The sequence below is a fragment of the Pelophylax lessonae genome (genome assembly GCF_965119305.1).
Source record: "Pelophylax lessonae genome assembly, chromosome: 4".
Classification (NCBI taxonomy): domain Eukaryota; kingdom Metazoa; phylum Chordata; class Amphibia; order Anura; family Ranidae; genus Pelophylax; species Pelophylax lessonae.
The window spans coordinates 410475872-410494620 of record NC_138771.1 but is presented as its reverse complement, the minus strand read 5'-3'; positions in this window follow the sequence as shown (position 1 = coordinate 410494620).

The window sequence follows — 18749 nt, the reverse complement described above, 5'->3', positions numbered from 1 at the left end:
GCCTATTTGCAGATTATGTGATCCTTATAATCTCAGATCCCATTAAAACATTACCAGTAGCCCAATGAATACTAGAAAAATTTGGTTCAATATCATACTATAAAATCAACAACGCTAGATCACAAATTTTAGGATTTAATATCTCACCGCCATCACTCATAAAAACGAATACACCATACGCATGGGCACCCCCGCACATGAAATATTTAGGGATAAATATTCCCTCCTCACATAATAAAATATTTATTATTATTATTTAACCACTTTAATACAGGGCACTTCCCTCCCTTCCTGCCCAGGCCAATTTTCCCCTTTTAGCGCTCTTGCATTTTGAATGACAATTGCGCGGTCATGCAACACTGTACTTACACCAAATTTATGTCATTTTCCCCCCACAAATAGAGCTTTCTTTTGGTGGTATTTGATCACCTGTGCGATTTTTACTTTTTGCTAAACAAATAAAAAAAGACCGAAAAGTTTGAAAAAAAATAAAGTTTTTTTGTTTATGTTATACAATTTTGTAAATAAATAAGTTTTTTCCTGCACTGATGAGCACTGATGAGACTGCACTGACAGGCACTGATGAGGAGGCACTGATGGGGTGGCACTGATAGGCACTGATATGTGACACTGATAGGTAGCACAGATATGCAGCATTGGTGGGCACTGATAGGCGGCACTGCTGGGCACTGATAGGCGGCATTGATGGACACTGATAGGTGGCACTGACGGGCACTGATAGGTGGCACTGACAGGCACTAATGGGCACTGATAGGTGGCACTGGTGGGCACTGATGGGCGGCACTGATCGGCACTGACGGGTGGCACTGATGGGCACTAATGGGCACTGATAGGCGGCACTGGTGGGCTATAATGGGCACTGGTGGGCGACACTAAAGGATGGCAATGATGGGCACTTGTGGGCAGCACTGATAGGGAGGACACTGGTGGGCATCACTGATGGGGAGGGCAATGGTGGCCATAGTGGGCATCCCTGGGGTCATAGTGGGCATCCCTGGGGTCATAGTGGGCATCCCTGGTGGATCTAGTGGCATCCCCCCCCCGAGGGTCTGCACTGGTAATCAATGATCTGATTACCAGTGCCGCCCCCCCCCCCCGTCAGGGGAGCCGCCGATCGGCGCTCCTTTACTCGTGCCTGTCAGGCACGAACTAAGGAAAGCCGATCAACGGCTGTTCCTGTTTACGATGTGACCAGCCGTGATTGGACACGGCTGATCACATGGTAAAGAGCTACGTCAGTAGTCTCTTTACCGAGATCGGAGGTGCAGGGTGTCAGACTGACACCTCGCATCACCGATCGCCGCTCTGCGCGCCCCCGGGGGGCGCCCAGAGCTGTGTTATCCTGCCGCCGTCATATGACGTCCGGTCAGGATAACACAACCACATTCCCGCCGTCATTCTGTTATAGGGCGGGCGGGAAGTGGATATAATAAATCCCCACTACCAATCCAATGCCTACAGCTATTCATACCTAACTTAAAACTATCATCCTGGTCAGAAGTAGGTATACAAAATATAAAAGATTTACTAGAAGATAACTCCCTACGCAGTTTCTCTACACTTCAAACTATATTAAAGCTACCATCTAATGAATAGCATAGATACATACAAATATTGCACATACTTAAAAAGACTAAAATCCTGACAGAGGTAACCCTACCCCAACCTGCCAAAGACTTCTTTGATTAAACGAGTACACAAATAAAAGGTATCTCAATGTTCTATAAAATGCTTACCCACTAACACGAATTCCACAAAACAACCACTATGAGTAAATGGGAAGTTGAACTAGGATCTACATACTCCAATACAACATGGCAGAAAGCCATTAAAGAGACATATAGAGCCACCCTATGTGCTGATCATTGGCAACTATACTATAAAATAAAATGTTGCACAGATGGTACCTAACCACATACAGACTTGTATCCTAAAATCCGAAAATGTATCCTAACACATCCTCCTCATGTTGGCGTCAATGCAGATGAATAGGCTCCCTTATACATATATTATGGTTTTGCCCATCAGTCACATCCTACTGGAATCTAATGTAAAGCTCTTATCTGAGTTCACCCCAACGTCTATTTCTCCTAAAATTTAACTAGCACTCCTACACTTAAACATAGACTCCATCCCTAAAACCCTAAGAACTTTCACTATCCACTTACTCCTCTCAGCCAAGTTGAACATAACAAGGAATCGTAAGTCCCTCACGATTCCTAATCTCTCAGATGTCTTCAATGAACTATATTTGCTCGTTAGAACGCATTTATGCCCTTAAAATTGTAGCACACTACAGGTAGGTGCCAAGTAAATGTATAGTGGGCCTTGGCTGCTTAACAGCAGGGCCATGATTTCAGCTGGCTGTCATGTCTCCCAGGTATGTCTGCTGAGAGGGGAGTCTCCCCACTGGCTCCCTGAGAGGGTTCTCATTGGGCGGTGGAGGAAACCCAATCAGAGACACACTCAGGCCTGTATCTACCCCAGAAGGCAGGTTCTGCCGCAGAGGATTCTGGGAGTGGGTATATGTTTTGAGGGAACGCATGACGCAGCGTCTTTGTCAGGAAGCAGAGTCCCAGGAGGGAGAGTACGGCTGTCTCTCCTCCTGTCAGAAGGATCTGGTGTTCCGGGTGGCTGCCTGGGAATCCAGAGGGTGCTGAGCTGAGCTGCAGAGAGGATCCGGTGTACCGAGGACCAGTGGAGGAAGAGGGGTTCAGTTCCAGGAAAGCCTGCCAAGGTCTTGAGTACTGTGAACTGCCCCTGGGGGTCTGCCTAGTGTAGAGGGGACCACTCCAGAGAAGGTTCCAGGGATCCAGGAGTCAGCTAGCTATAAAGAGGGTGCCTAGTCAGAAGACCCTGAAGTGTTAGAAGGGTACCTAGTCAGAGGACCCTGAAGTGTAAAGGGGGTACCAGTGGTTGGGCCCTGAAGAGTCAGTGTGTGTGCGGTATACAGAGTTAAGAGTTGCAGCAGCACAAGCAGTGACAAGAAGCTACCTCAGTCAGTGAAGGGCTGTAGGGAGCTGTTCAGTGACTTTTGAGCTAAATCGAGTGTCAGGAGACAAGTGTTCTACAGTCCTGGATCTTCTGAGTTAACAAACAAGTTAAAGTCGAGGTTCCAGCACTAATTCAGCCAAGCAGTATTTGCAAGCGTCAGGAAGCACTGGTCGGCATTCAGCTGGCGTCAAGACAGCGCTAGTGGGCATTTTTTGTATAAAGTCCCAGTTAAGCCCAGGAGAGCCAGTATCCCACTCCCTTCTCCCATCCCCAAAATACAATAAACAAACAAACCAAATATCCCAGAATGGTCATTGTTTCAGTTCTCACACCTGGGTTCACAACTGAAATGTGTTGGGAGTGTTACCGGTGCTGATGGCAGACCCACCAAGGCCTGGAAGCATTGCTACAAAACAATACCAGGCCTTCTTCTAATCTTGAAACCCCTGGATATCACACAAATACTATCAATCCGTGTAATAGCAATCAAATTGCATCCCTGAAATACATACACACTTTCCCTAAACGCCTCGCATTCCTAGGTTATGCCAGTTTAAGTTCACCTTTCCCCCCTGCTGCCCTTGTCTTTTCCTTTGCTTCATCATTGGCTTATTTTAACACATAAGATGTAACTGATCTCAGCAGTCACAGTGGTAAGGGAGTATTCTAACAATAGAACAACAGCTGGACATTCCCTATATGGAAAATCAGATGCCCCCTTGTGTCATCAACATGGTGAGCCCTTTTGACCATATAGAGAGATTCAGAGAGAGCTCACTATCTTAGGGCCTAAGGACACCACACCCAGTGGGTACTAGATCATACAAGTCCTACCGATTTTTTTTATTTTTTGCGCTATAAACAAAAAAAGAGCGACAATTTTGAAAAAATAACAATATTTTTCACATTTTTTTATATGAAATTCTCAAAAAAATGTGAAAATCTACATTTTTTAACATTTTGGGCCAAATTTGTTTTCTGCTACATATTTGTGGTAAAAAAAATTGCAATAAACGTATTTTGATTGGTTTGCGCAAAAGTTATTGCGTTTAATAACTACGGGAAAGATTTATGTCATTTTTATTGTTTTTATTTTAACTAGTAATAGTTAGCTATCTGCGATTTTTTTTGCGGGACTGTGACACTGTGGCTGACAGATCGGACCCCTGACTGACATTTTTGACACTTTTGGGAGTACCAGTGACATTACTACAGTAATCAGTGCTATAAATATGCACTGTTACTGTAAAAATGACACTGGCAGGAAAGGGGTTAACTTTATTGGTGATCAGTGGGTTAAATGTATCCCTAGGGGCATGATTCTAACTTTGGGGGGGCGTGGCTTGTGATGTAACCACAGAGACATATGATCCTACATAGCAGGATCGTATAGTCTCTGCAGTTACATCAGGGAGAATGACAGACGGCTGTGTTTACATCAGCCTTCTGCCTTTCTCCCTCTCCAGCGGGAGATTGCGAGTGGCCGGCGGACATCGGAGCCACCGGTCACACGCGCGGGGATCCCTGTGAACGAGCGGGGCTCCGGCAGCGCGCGCTCGCCCCCTACAGGCTCCTGGGCGAGCGACGTAGCCCTACGTCGGTTTGCCCAGGAGCGGTTGACTGCCGCAGTAAATAGTCGTGCGATGGTCGGCAAGTGGTTAATGGAAAGATGTATTCATGCTCTCTGTAATTATCCTACCTATACAGAATGTAGAATTGATGCTACTTGTCTGTAATTCTCTTCTTGGAAATTCAATAAAAATTACTGAAACATAGATTCTTCTGTATAAAGACTCATTGTGCCATAAACCAATCAATATGTATTCATTATCTCAAATATTTAAAAGCTTTCTGTTCCTTTTTATTGTAATTCCCTTAAAGAGAAGTTATTTAACCACTTCTGGACCAGAAGGATTTGCCCCCTTAATGACTAGGCCATTTGTTGCGATTTGGCATTGCGACACTGTACCGAAATAAAATTGATGTCCTTTTTTTCCCACAAATAGAGCTTTCTTTTGGTGGTATTTGATCACCTGTGCGATTTTCATTTTTTGCGATATAAACAAAAAAAGAGCGACAATTCTGAAAAAAAAAAAACAACAATATTTTTCACATTCTGCTTTTTAACACCCCCCCCCCCCCCCAAACAAAAATTGCAATAAACCTATTTTGATTAAAAGTTATCGCGTCTACAAACTAGGGGAGTTATTTTATGTCATTTTTTTTTTTATTTACTTGTAATGGTGGCGATTTTTTGCGGGAATGCGACCGTACTTCTCTCTCAGTGTGGAGCGATGTTGGGTGCCCGGAGGCAATCGCTGCCGCCGGCCCCATGCATCGGCATCCCTGCTGCCTAGTGGGGGCGGGAGCGCGCCGCTGGTGCGCGATTGTCCCCCAGCACCAAGCTCGCGACCGATGTAGGGCTCCATTGGTACGCACAGGAGGGCCATCCTGCTTCAGTAAATGTGTGCGGGGTGGTCGGGAACCTGTTAATGTCTGTATAAATGGAACGGTAGTACCCACGAGTTAAATTTAGATATAGATTTCAAGTCTGTGTGTATAGGTTTTTGTAACAAGGAAATTACAAGCTCTGGACAATTTTGTTTTCAAATACTACTTTTTTTTATCTTTAAGCCCTTGGTCACACCAGTACGACTTCAAGCACGACACACGATTTACAAATCTTACCTAAAGTAACATCTATTGTGTTTTTATGGCAGTGTTTTAATAGATACAATTTCAAGTAGTATGATTTCAGAAGTAGTTCATGTATTACTTTTGCAGGACTTCAGCACAATTTCACTGCCATAGAATATAATGTAAATTGTGCTGCAAATCGTATCTGTGTCTACAGTATATCAGCACTACTTGAGCCCTAAAAAAAGTTACATATTAACCCTTTGCTAGTTAAACTTTTGTTAATATAATCACTGTTCCTCCCTTTGACATGAGCAGCCCCTCTCACTGAAGTCCTATGAAATCATTAGAAATCTCACAGAAGTTGTGCTGAATTTGTGTTAAAGTAGTGTTGAAGTCAGACTTTAAATCGCACTGCTTTCAATCATACCCAGTGTGACCGCAGGCTAAGGCTCAGTTCAAACTGATGCGACATAGAAGACCCCAAGTCGGAAGACATGTGAAATTCAATGTTTTCCTACGAGAGCCATCCTAACTGATACAACACAAGTCTGTCTGACTTTAGAAAAGGTTCCTGCTCTACTTTGATCTGACTTTGATATGCCTTCAACGTCCCAGAGTGTAAACGGTGACATCAAAGTCGGACTCCAAAGTTGCACTGAAAGTCCCGTGACTTTGAAGTTGGGCTAGTGTGAACCCAACCTAATAGCCCGTACAAACGATCTGAAAATTGTACGAAAAATACTGCTTTCAAATCGATCGTACGATAATCGGATCGTTAGTACACAGCTTTTGAGAGCTGATCACGACAGTTCATCCAATATTATCCGATCAGACAAGCACAAAAAATTTAATCGTACGATTTCTTTGAAAACCAATACAATTTTTGTACAATTAAAAGTTTATAGATGAAAATTTTTGCAAGAAATAAAAATAAAAAATAAAATATTAAATAATGTGTAAAAATGATATGTATCATAATTGCACTTCCCCACTCTTCCCATCTAAACAGCATTGCTGACAGAATGATTTTGTAACCCAATGTCTTTTGCCATTATTTCTTTTCAACAAGAATAACAATTTTGTTGGGGTACAGTGCAGCACGATTGTCAGTCATAGTGCGACCAGTGGCGGATGCAGGGGGGCCAATTGCCCCCCTGAAAATATTACCCACTCTCCACTGAAATAATTACCCACACTCCGGTCGAGTCTCCCTCTCCCTGACAGTGCCGCCCGAGTTCCTCCAGCAGGCCAGCAGCAGCGGCAGAGCCGAAAGCTTCTGTTCTTGTAGTCCCACCGCTGTGCCGCTGGCCTATACAGCAGTGCACTGGTTGCTATCGCCGCCTGGCGTCTAGCAGCCAGTGACATCACCTGAGGAGGAGGAGAGCAAGGCCCCAGCATTCACAGCAGAGCCTTCTACCTCCTCCACTGCGCGCCTAGTGGAGTGTTGGCTCCACCAACCTCCTCCCTCCAGAAGCTTCTCCAGTTCTCCAGGCCAGCACGAGAATCTCACTGACAGGCGACAGAGTGAATCTGAATGAACCAAAAGTGAGTACAATTAAATTTTATACATGCACTAAATCACACATTACAATCAGGTATTAAAGGGGGGAAGGGGAATATGAAGGATAAAATGGGGGATAAAAAGGATATTGCAGGGGATCGGCATGTTGGTAGAATATATATAATGTGGTATGAATTATATATAAAATATATAATTCATACCACATTATATATATTCTACCAACATGCCGATCCCCTGCAATATCCTTTTTATCCCCCATTTTATCCTTCATATTACCCTTCCCCCCTTATACAATGAACAGGGATGGAGGCGGCTAGCCCTGGGCAGGCACCGCCTCATTTAGAGTCCCAACTGTCTTTGTCTCTCTGTCTGTTTTGTCTTTGTCTGTCCTGTGTTTTGTTATATTTTTTGAATATGCATAGGGATGGAGGTGTGCGGTTGGTTCACGGTTGGTCCATATGCAGGCCCCCTTCCCCCCTTTGTTTTGGGCTTGCTACTATCTTGGCAATATCTATTTATACATATTTATTTCGAGTATGTCCCTTTTGTCATGGGTAGTAACTTATTCGTATTCTATAGATTGCTATTACTAGGTTGTATATATCCCATGGTCTGTCGTTTACTTCCGGGAGCTGCGAGGCGCTTCGGCAGCCTCCCTTCTCCCCCCCTTCTGCCCATCCTTTGATTGGGCGCGGGGGTATGGGATGCTCCCCATCGCGCCTTGGCGCCACGTCATCCATGCTGTGCGTGTGACGTCTATTGATAGCGTCCTCGCGCCGCCATGTGATCCCACTCTCGCGCTCATACATAGGGAGGTGGCGTTTGTCTGGATCCGGGACGGCGCTTTGATCCTGGACATGACAGCGCCTCCTCCACTTTTGAGCGCGGACGTGACGCTAGGAGCCCCATCGCTGCGGACGTTAGGTATTCCTCCTGGCATTCCCTGTTGTCACCTCATTTGCCCCCTGATGCTGCTCTGAGCACCTTTACCCTTTCACATTCTCTATCACTGCCCTTGGTGGTTTGGACACTTTTGCAACCTATTCCTTAATTTTCACTCCCATGGCTTTCCTATTTCTTTTGATTGTTACCTAGCACTGAGGCACCTCCCCCCTTTTTCCCCCCCTCATTTTTCACCTTTATTCACCCTTTCACTTTTGCTTTCACAATTCGCACCTCACTTTATTCAGTCACCATTATCCACTCAATATCATTGCTGGGTGTGGCCTTTTACGTATATTCTCCAACATACATATATACACTCTCATATTTTTATATATGTTTACCAATTAGTTTCCTCCTTTTTCAGCATTCCTGAAGTCTTTCAGATGATCCAGCTTTTCTCCCTCGATTAATTGAATTTTATTCATCTAGGTATTTATACTTACCTCTAGATTTACCCTTTATATCAACTTTATTACTCCCTACCTGTCACTGTAGTCACAGTGAAAAATTTTCTTTATATTAATTGAACATCCTTACCCATAGATATCCTTGGAGATCAACATCTTGATATCATCTCCCAAACACTTTTGTCACCTTCATGACATCGTAGAATGCTTGTGTGGTGTGCCTTTGTCCCCAGTCTGGGCTCCTACAGCTCCCGGAACAGACTTCTCTGACCCCTTGGGAGCACCCATCTACAACATCTTGTATGAAATGACCTTCCCTTGAAATTATGATTTGGGGTGCACTTGGCTCCTGACGAGTGGAATGTATCCACGAAACGCGTCGAGTCTAATATGGATGCACTCCTTACCAATATTAACATGTTACCTGTTTTAATGTTTTTATCAATGATCTATTTTTCTCATTGTGTATTTCTTGAGTTATGATTTGGTATTTACGATGCCTTTTATTACATTGGGATTGTGCCATTTCACACATGTATTGTTGATGTCACCTGTATCAATGTGTTTATGCCATATATGCTATTTCCTCATGACATACATTAAAACCTTTATCTTTATAAAATTGCATTCTTTATTGTGACCACCGACTCCGCACACCTCATTTAAAGTCCCGCTTTTGTCCCCCCCTTTCCCGTTTTACCTCATTAATACCTATATAGGGCATCGGCTTTTCTATAAACTATTTTACATTGATGCTATGTCATGTACCTTTATTTTATATATAATTCATACCACATTATATATATTCTACCAACATGCTGATCCCCTGCAATATCCTTTTTATCCCCCATTTTATCCTTCATATTCCCCTTCCCCCCTTATACAATGAAGAGGGATGGAGGCGGCTAGCCCTGTGTTTTGTTATATTTTTTGAATCCGGTATTAAAGAAAAAAAAAGTGCTGCCCTTTGCTATCAATCTTAACCACTTAAGGACCAGGCCTATTTCTGTCACTTTACAGGTTAAAATCAGTATTTCTTGCTAGAAAATTACTTAGAACCCCCAAAACTTTTTTTTTTTTTTGCAGAGACTCACTCTAGAGAATAAAATGGAGATTGTTGCAATTTTTTGTCACACCGTATTTGTGCAACAGTCTTACAACACAAATTTTTTGGAAAAAATACACTTATGTGAATAAAAAAAAGAAGACAGTAAAGTTAGCCTATTTTTTTTTCTCGAATGTGAAAGATAATGTTACGCCGAGTAAATAGTAACCTAACATGTCATGCTTCAAAATTGCGCACGCTGGTGGAATGCCAACAGACTTTGGTACTTAAAAATCCCCATAGGCGTCCCTTTAAACATTTCTACAGGTTACCTGTTTAGAGCTACAGTAGGGGTCCAGGGCTAGAATTACTTCTCTCACTCTAACAATCACAGCGATATCTCACATGTGTGGTGTAAACACCGTTTACATATGTGGACGGAACTTGCGTATGTGTTCACTAGCTCAGAGGGACGGGGTGCTTAATTTTTTTTTTCTTATTTATTTATTTATTTATTTTTTACACTGTCCCTTTAAAAATATATTTTTTGATCACTTTTATTCCTATTATAAGGAATGTAAACATCCCTTGTAATAGAAATAAGCAGGACAGGTCCTCCCCGATGTGAGATATGGGGGTCAAAAAGACCTCCCATCTCACATTTACACTTAAAAGCAATAAAAAAAAAAAAAATGTATTAAAAAAAAATATAGCCCTTTAATGCCATTGGGCTGTTGTTTGATTTCGCTCTGGTCCTCCGTGGGCATGGAGTGGGGGCCATCTTGCCCTCACTTGACTTCCTGCCCATCCACACAGCAGATTGAATAGTTTTCCCCGCTACCGACGGCTCCGGTAAGCTGGGAAAACAGCCGGGAAGTGTCGGGAGGGGAGTGGGCACCTCTCATAAAAGTGATCCCATAGCGGCTCTGCTGCTGGGACCATTTTTATCGTAAAGAGGACCGCCTGCCATGTAAGAAAATACCAGGGTTATGGCAGCTATTTGCTGCCATAACTCCGGTACTTAACGTCAAAGTACCAACGTAAATACATGGTAGGAGCTATTATGCATTGCATACTAGATAATTATGAAATATTTACCTTAGAACAAAGCCCCCTCAACCCTGAGATGGCTGACATGTTCACCCGTCTTCCGTCTGATTGGCCCGAACCGAGATTAGGTCACTCCCGAGAATGGGCGCAGGAGCCGCTGTTCACGGCACAGGGGTCTGAAGAAACAGCACAGGCGGCCGTTCCTTCAGAGTGCAAGCGCCAATGATGTCACACGTGTCATCAGGAGCGTGGGACGCGTGAGACGCAAAACAGCCGTAGAGCTATTATCTCAAACGCCTAAGGTCCAGCCATCACTCCATCTTGTAGTGGTGGCTTTTGATGTGAGTCCTTATATTGTTTGATTTTAATGTTTTATTTTAGATTTTTATGTACACTGCATTGGTGTCAGTGTTACAATAATATTTTTTAATAGATTTTTATCATCACTTCATACTACACCATGAGCCTCTTCCATTTTTATTTTATACTCTCATGTGATGTGTTGAGCCGATAAACCTTTTGGAGATTGTTCCTGGGTCCAGATGTCACTGAATATCCAGATGATCACGAGGCCTATTGACAAACACCTTAATGCTGTCCTATAATTTAGACAGCACCTGGCTCTGGTGAGTTTGAATTTCATTCATTGGTGGTGGACACAGCAACACTTGTGAACCCTGTTTTTCATCATTGACACTGGGATATATTTATGAACTCTTTAATATCCTTGGAATGAACATTTATTGTATAATTTATTATAATAACCTCACTGGGATAACGTATGTTATTATTGCACTTTAATATGTATGCAATTTACTAGTCTTTAGCGCTGCAACCCTTTTTCATTCTGCATTTTAGTGTACGTATATTTTACACTCCTTTGCTAGCTGCTTATCTGTTATATATTAAGTAGGGATGGCCTTGCGGTTCGCCCGGCCGTCGTTTTTTTGCTTGTTCGCTACCCGCCAAATTTGCGAACACATGGCATTGTTCGCGGTGGCCATATTAGTTTACATTGGTGAGAACTTTGACCCATGACACAGCCGTCAGGTGGAACGGGACAGCCAATTAAAACATTTCAGCACATGGACATGCCCCCTACCCTATAAATAGACCTGAGCTGTCGTCCATTTCACATTCCGCTTTTTGCCAGCGTAGGGAGAGGTCTGCTGTGCTCATGAGGGAGAGATTGCCAGACACAAATAGCTCTGTGAAGATCCACAAAAGTCCTTTTCAGGGCTAGTATTTCGGTATAGGTCTACTAGTATCTTCTCAGGATAGGGGCAGGTATCCAGTCAGTGCTTTAGGGGCAGTTAGAGATCGGCAGCAGTCACACACAAATCACTCTGTTAATGTCCACAAAAGTCCTTTTCAGGGCTGGCATTTCGGTATAGGTCCAGTCTCTCTTCAGTATAGGGACAGGTATCCAGTCTGTGCTTTAGGGGCAGTTAGAAATTGGCATCTGCAGTGACACAAATCACTCTGTTAATGTCCACAAAAGTCATTTAAAGGGCTGCAAATTTTTTGGTATTGCTGTGAAGTGCACTAAAAAGGGGTGGGGGGTGGGGGAGGGGGTAAGCCACAGTATAATATACTTTGTAGAAAGCATATTATAGTGGATTAGTAGTATTGTAGTATTATTATAAGTGTATTTGTGTCCTGCAACAATATTGCCTCTTTTGCTGAGTTAAGTCTGGTACACAGTTGAACTGCTGTGATAGACCAGTGCCCCCCCCCCCCCCCCCCCCCAATACCACATATTGAAGTGGGGTGTTATTTAACAGTATAATTTTCTAACAGTGTATTTTAGTCCTGCAAAATGTGGCTTTTGTGAGTTAAGTCTGGTACACACAGTGCCAAACTCACTGGCCAATTTTTTGAACTGGTGTGATACACCAATGGCCCCCCCAATACCACATATTGAGGTGGGGTGTTATCTAAATAAACTTTTAAAAGTGTATTTGTGTCCTGCAACAATATTGCCTCATTTCCTGAGTTAAGTCTGGTACACACAGTGCCAAACTCACTGGCCAATTTTTGAACTGGTGTGATACACCGATGAGCCCCCAATACCACATATTGAAGTGAGGTGTTATCTGAGTAAACTTTTACAAGTGTATTTGTGTCCTGCAACAATATTGCCTCATTTGATGAGTCAAGTCTGGTACACACAGTGCCAAACTCACTGGCCAATTTTTTGAACTGGTGTGATACACCAATGGCCCCCCAATACCACATATTGAGGTGGGGTGTTATCTAAATAAACTTTTAAAAGTGTATTTGTGTCCTGCAACAATATTGCCTCATTTCCTGAGTTAAGTCTGGTACACACAGTGCCAAACTCACTGGCCAATTTTTTGAACTGGTGTGATACACCAATGAGCCCCTAATACCACATATCGAAGTGGGGTGTTATCTGAGTAAACTTTTACAAGTGTATTTGTGTCCTGCAACAATATTGCCTCATTTGATGAGTCAAGTCTGGTACACACAGTGCCAAACTCACTGGCCAATTTTTTGAACTGGTGTGATACACCGATGGCCCCCAATACCACATATTGAGGTGGGGTGTTATCTAAATAAACCTTTAAAAGTGTATTTGTGTCCTGCAACAATATTGCCTCATTTCCTGAGTTAAGTCTGGTACACACAGTGCCAAACTCACTGGCCAATTTTTGAACTAGTGTGATACACCGATGAGCCCCCAATACAACATATTGAAGTGGGGTGTTATCTGAGTAAACTTTTACAAGTGTATTTGTGTCCTGCATCAATATTGCCTCATTTCCTGAGTTAAGTCTGGTACACACAGTGCCAAACTCACTGGCCAATTTTTTGAACTGGTGTGATACACCAATAGCCCCCCAATACCATATATTGAAGTGGGGTGTTATCTGAGTAAACGTTTACAGGTGTATTTGTGTCCTGCAATAATAACGCCTCAATTGCTGAGTTAAGTCTGGTACACACAGTGCCAAACTCACTGGCCAATTTTTTAACAACTGGTGTGATAGACCAGTGGCACCCCAATACCACATATTGAAGTGGGGTGTTATTTAACAGTATCATTTTCTAAGAGTGTATTTTAGTCCTGCAAAAATGTGGCCTCTTGCTGTCTGTGCTACAAACAGTGAAAACAGTTACTGGCCAATTATTTGTAGAACTGTTGTAATAAACCTGTGGCCCCCCAATACCACAGATTGAAGTGAGGTGTTATTTAACAGTATACTTTTCTAAGATTGTATTTTAGTCCTGCAAAAATTTGTCCTCTTTTGCTGTGTTAACTGTGCTACACACAGTGACAACAGTTACTGGACAATTATTTGTAGAACTGGCGAACTGACGGACCGGCAGATAGGGAGGAGAGGCAAGCAGAACTTGCATTGCACAAGAGGTACAAAGTAGACTGCAAATGTATCAGGAACGAGCCATCAACCATGTACAGTCACAGCGCTCCCAGGACGCCTTCACATGGCTCCGCAGTGTGGGCTTTTTTTAATGTGTCCGTTGCAGACAACAGTGTTGCCATCTGCAGCCTTTGCAGTCAATGCATAAGTCGCGGTAAGCCCAACACTCACCTAGGGACAGCCGCCTTAAGAACGCACCTGAAATCCCATCACCGAGCCCAGTGGGAGCAACACCGTCAGAACCCACAAAGCCACACTCCAGGCTCTCACTGTCCAGCCTCTTCTCCTTCTCCTGTCTCCTCACAGTTGTCCAACACTCCACCTTCCATGATGCCGTCGTCACGTTGTTCTGGAAAAAGGCAGGCTTCTGTGGCTCAAATGTTGGAGCATAAAAAAAAAAAAGGTGTCCGACTACATCGGGTTAACGGCCGATGTGGATGCTCTGAGGAGTGATGAACCCCTGGACTACTGGGTGGGAAGGCTTGACCTCTGGCCAGAGCTTGCACAATTTGCAATAGAACTGTTGGCTTGCCCCTCATCCAGTGTCCTGTCCGAAAGGACGTTCAGCGCAGCAGGGGGGATCGTGACCGATAAGCGCCTAGCTCATGACAGTGTAGACTACCTCACATTTATAAAAATGAATGAGGCATGGATCTCTGAGGAATTCAACACATGTGACCAGTAGACCATGTTTCATTGAAATTCCTTATGACAGGCCACAAATATCTGCCAGACCGCCATCCACCCACAACAATTCCTGGTCCTTGTTTTCGCTAAATACAGCGGCATAAAAAGCATTTCATGTCCATTGAATGGCTAATTTTTGCAGCCTATACAGGCCGACACTTACTTCTGTATCCTGTGTGAATGCCTAATGTACCTCTAGCCATCAAGTACATTACATTATTTGCTGTCAGTTAAACCCATGTGAGCTAATTTTTGGAGCCTATACAGGCCGACACTTACTTCTGTATACTGCGAATGCCTAATGTACCTCTAGCCATCAAATACTACATTCTTTGCTGTCAGTTAAACCCATGTGAGCTAATTTTTGGAGCCTATACAGGCCGACACTTACTTCTGTATACTGTGAATGCCTAATGTACCTTCAGCCATCAAATACTACGTTATTTGCTGTCAGTTAAACCCACGTGGGCTAATTTTTAGGGCCTATACAGGCCGACACTTACTTCTGTATACTGTGCATGCCTAATGTACCTTCAGCCACAGAATACTACGTTCTTAGCTGTCAGGTAAACCCATGTGCGCTAATTTTTGGGGCCTGGAATGGCCGACACTTACTTCTTTATCCTGTGAATGCCTAATTTTTCAGACTGGAATTGAAAATCAATGGGTCTGTAAAGGTTCTGCCAAACTGTGGAATGGATGTGGACCCATTTTACAGATGTGCGAATGGACCCTATATGTATTAGACATGTATTTACCGGCTGCTGCCAGTTCTGGCTGATTTATGAAAAAAAATATATATATATTTTTTGCTGTAAAAAAAAAAAAAATTTAGGGCAACTTTTCGAATTGCAATACTTCTGTTATGACATTGTCCATGTGCTGGGACTATTTGTGCACAGCAGTCAGCAAGTACGTCTTTTGTGGCTGCAAATATGACCTAAAGGTTTTCAAAGTTCGCCTCCCATTAAAGTCAATGGGGCCCACCGGGAACCCGCGGTTCACGGACTTTTGAGAAAATTTGCGGCTGACGTTCGCGAACCGCCCCGGCCGATGTTCGTCCATCTCTAATCTTAAGCGCTGGTTCACCTTTTCTGTTTTCCAGTCTTATTTTGAATGAACAAAAAAGTGAGTACAATTTAATTTTATACATGCCCTAAATCACACACATTACAGTCTGGTATTAAAGAAAAAAAAAAAAAAGTGCTGCCCTTTGCCATCAATGTTAACCACTTAAGCACTAGGCCTATTTCTGTCACTTTACAAGGTAAAATCAGTATTTTTTTTCTAGAAAATTACTTACTTTTTTGCAGAGACTAAGGGTCCTTTCACACGGGCGATCCGATCCGATCTGCCTGTCAGTTTTTCAGGCGGACCTGATCGGATGCTCCATGCATCCCTATGGGGCAGCGGGTGTCAGCGGAGACATCTCTGCTGACACCCGCTGCTATCCGATTTTGATCCTGTCCGTGAAATCCAAACGGATGGAAACCCTATTTTCCATCCGTCTGGAGGATCGGATCACACAGAGCGGAGACGGAGCTGTCATCCGCCTGCTCAGCGGGGATGGACGGATCAATCCCCCGCTGAGCAGAACGGACCTCGTCGGACAGTGCGCCGTGTTAAAGGACCCTCACTCTGGAGAATAAAATGGAGATTGTTGCAATTTTTTTGTCACACCGTATTTGCGCAATGGTCTTACAAATGTAATTTCTTTGGAAAAAATACACTTATGTGAATAAAAAAAGTAAATTTAGCCCATCTTTTTCCTCTATTGTGAAAGATAATTTTACGCCAAGTAAATAGATACCCAACATGTCATTCTTCAAAATTGCGCACGCTGGTGGAATGGCAACAAACTTTGGTACTTAAAAATCCCCATAGGCGTCGTTTTAAAAATTTCTACAGGTTACCAGCTTAGAGTTACTGAGGAGGTCTAGGCCTACAATTATTGCTCTAGCTCTAACGATCACAGCTATACCTCACATGTGTGGTTTGAACACCATTTACATATGTAGATGCGACTTGCGTATGTGTTTGTTCGCTTCTACACGTGAGTTCAGAGGGATGGGGTGCTTAATTTTTTTTCCTTTTTATTTTATTTTTTATTTTTACACTGTCCCTTTAAAAATATTTTTTTGATCACTTTTATTCCTATTACAAGGAATGTAAACATCCCTTTTAATAGAAATAAGCATGACAGGTCCTCCTCAAAAAGACTTCACATCTCACACTTACACTTAAAAGAAATTAAGAAACAAAAATGTTATTTAAAAAAAAAAAGATTGGCCCTTTATGCTGTTGGGTGGAAGTGATGTTTGATGTCCCTCTGGTCCTCCATGGGAGTGGAGTGGGGGCCATCTTGCCCTCACTTGACTTCCTGCCCATCCACACAGCGGATTGGATCGTTTTCCCTGCTACTGACGGCTCAGGTAAGTGGGGAAAAGAGCCGGGAAGCGGCGGGAGGGGGGTGGTGGACACCTCTCCCACCGGTGCCGCCCATAAAAGTGATCTAGGGGTGGATCTGTCACTGGGACCATTTTTATCGTTAAGAGGACCGCCCGCCATGTAAGAAAATACCAGGGTTATGGCAGCTATCTGCTGCCATAACTCCAGTATTTAATGTCAAAGCACCGATGTAAATACATGGTGAGCAGTCCGGAAGTGGTTGTAAACCTCCAACAAAAAAAAAGAATAAATCCAAAACCTGTAAGACAAAGGCATAAGGAGCTTCCTTCCGGGTTTGCATCCTCCAGCCGTCTGATTGGCCTGAACTGAGATGAGGTCACTACCGCGAATGGGAGCAGGAACCGCGGTTCACTGCACAGGGCTCTGAAGGAGCGGCATGGACGGCCGTTCCTTCAGAGCGCATGCGCCAGTGATGTCCCTGGCTGCATGAAAAGTAAATATCTCCTAAACGGTGCAAGTTTAGGAGATATTTACACTAGGTAAGCCTTATCATAGACTTACCTATAGGTACAAGTTACAGAGGGGGGTTTATTTCGTCTTTAATCTAATTATAATGCAGGGTATTGATTTAAATGTGGCGCTGCAGAGCAGAAGAGCAAACAGCTAATATGGAAAGAAGGATTCATGGCAATTAGGCAACGCATCAAAATCACGTATAGGTTCTCGGGGGCACATGCATGCCTGCAGGAGCGCTGCTCCTCCTGTGATCAGACACAGCAGGAGCCAGCTAAGCTGAAACACTGATCTCTTTTTTCTTCTAGCACATCCATTCCTTCCACAGTTAGAAAGCACTCCCTAGGAGCACACCTAACCCCTTGATTACCCCTAGTGTTAACCCCTTCCCTGCCAGTGTCATTTATACAGTAACAGTGCATTTTCTTTAGCACTGGTCAGGTCACTGTATTGGTGTCACTGGTGCCCAAAAAAGTGTCCCTGTGTAGTCACTTGTGTAATGTAATATTCTAATCTGGAATGATAAACGTGTCACAGTTTTAAACAAGGTTAGGTTAGGACCGTATAATATGTTAAAAATAGTTCTGTAAGCAACACCTTATTTTCTGGCAGTGCCCCTCCCGAGACTAGACTGGATCCGCCCTGCCCTGAGAGGCCAACGCACAAGGCAGGTATAATGGATAGATCGATTCTAAAAATAATTAAATTTGGATTTAAGGATTATGTTTTCGATGTTGGTCAAAAGAAGAGAACGACGGTATGCAAGGTCTGCAGCTCAAAAATAAGAGACACGTCCAGAAAAACATCCAACTTCATCTGTCACTACAAAACCCACAAAGAAAGGTAGGTACAGTAACGTGTATGTGTAGCTACGGGAGCAGAGTGTATTGTTGTTCAAATCAATAAATCACATAGCTAACTTTTATTCTATCTCTCTTCTGTTTACACTATAGATATGAAGAGTACATCCATACCAAAGGGACTTTTGATGCTAGCCAGCCTCAAATTTCACAATTCATCGCACCGGGGACTGTGCAGCTATACAACTGCAACCACCAGAAGCAGAAGGTGATTACAAACTCAATCCTGTCAGACCTCATTATAAATTT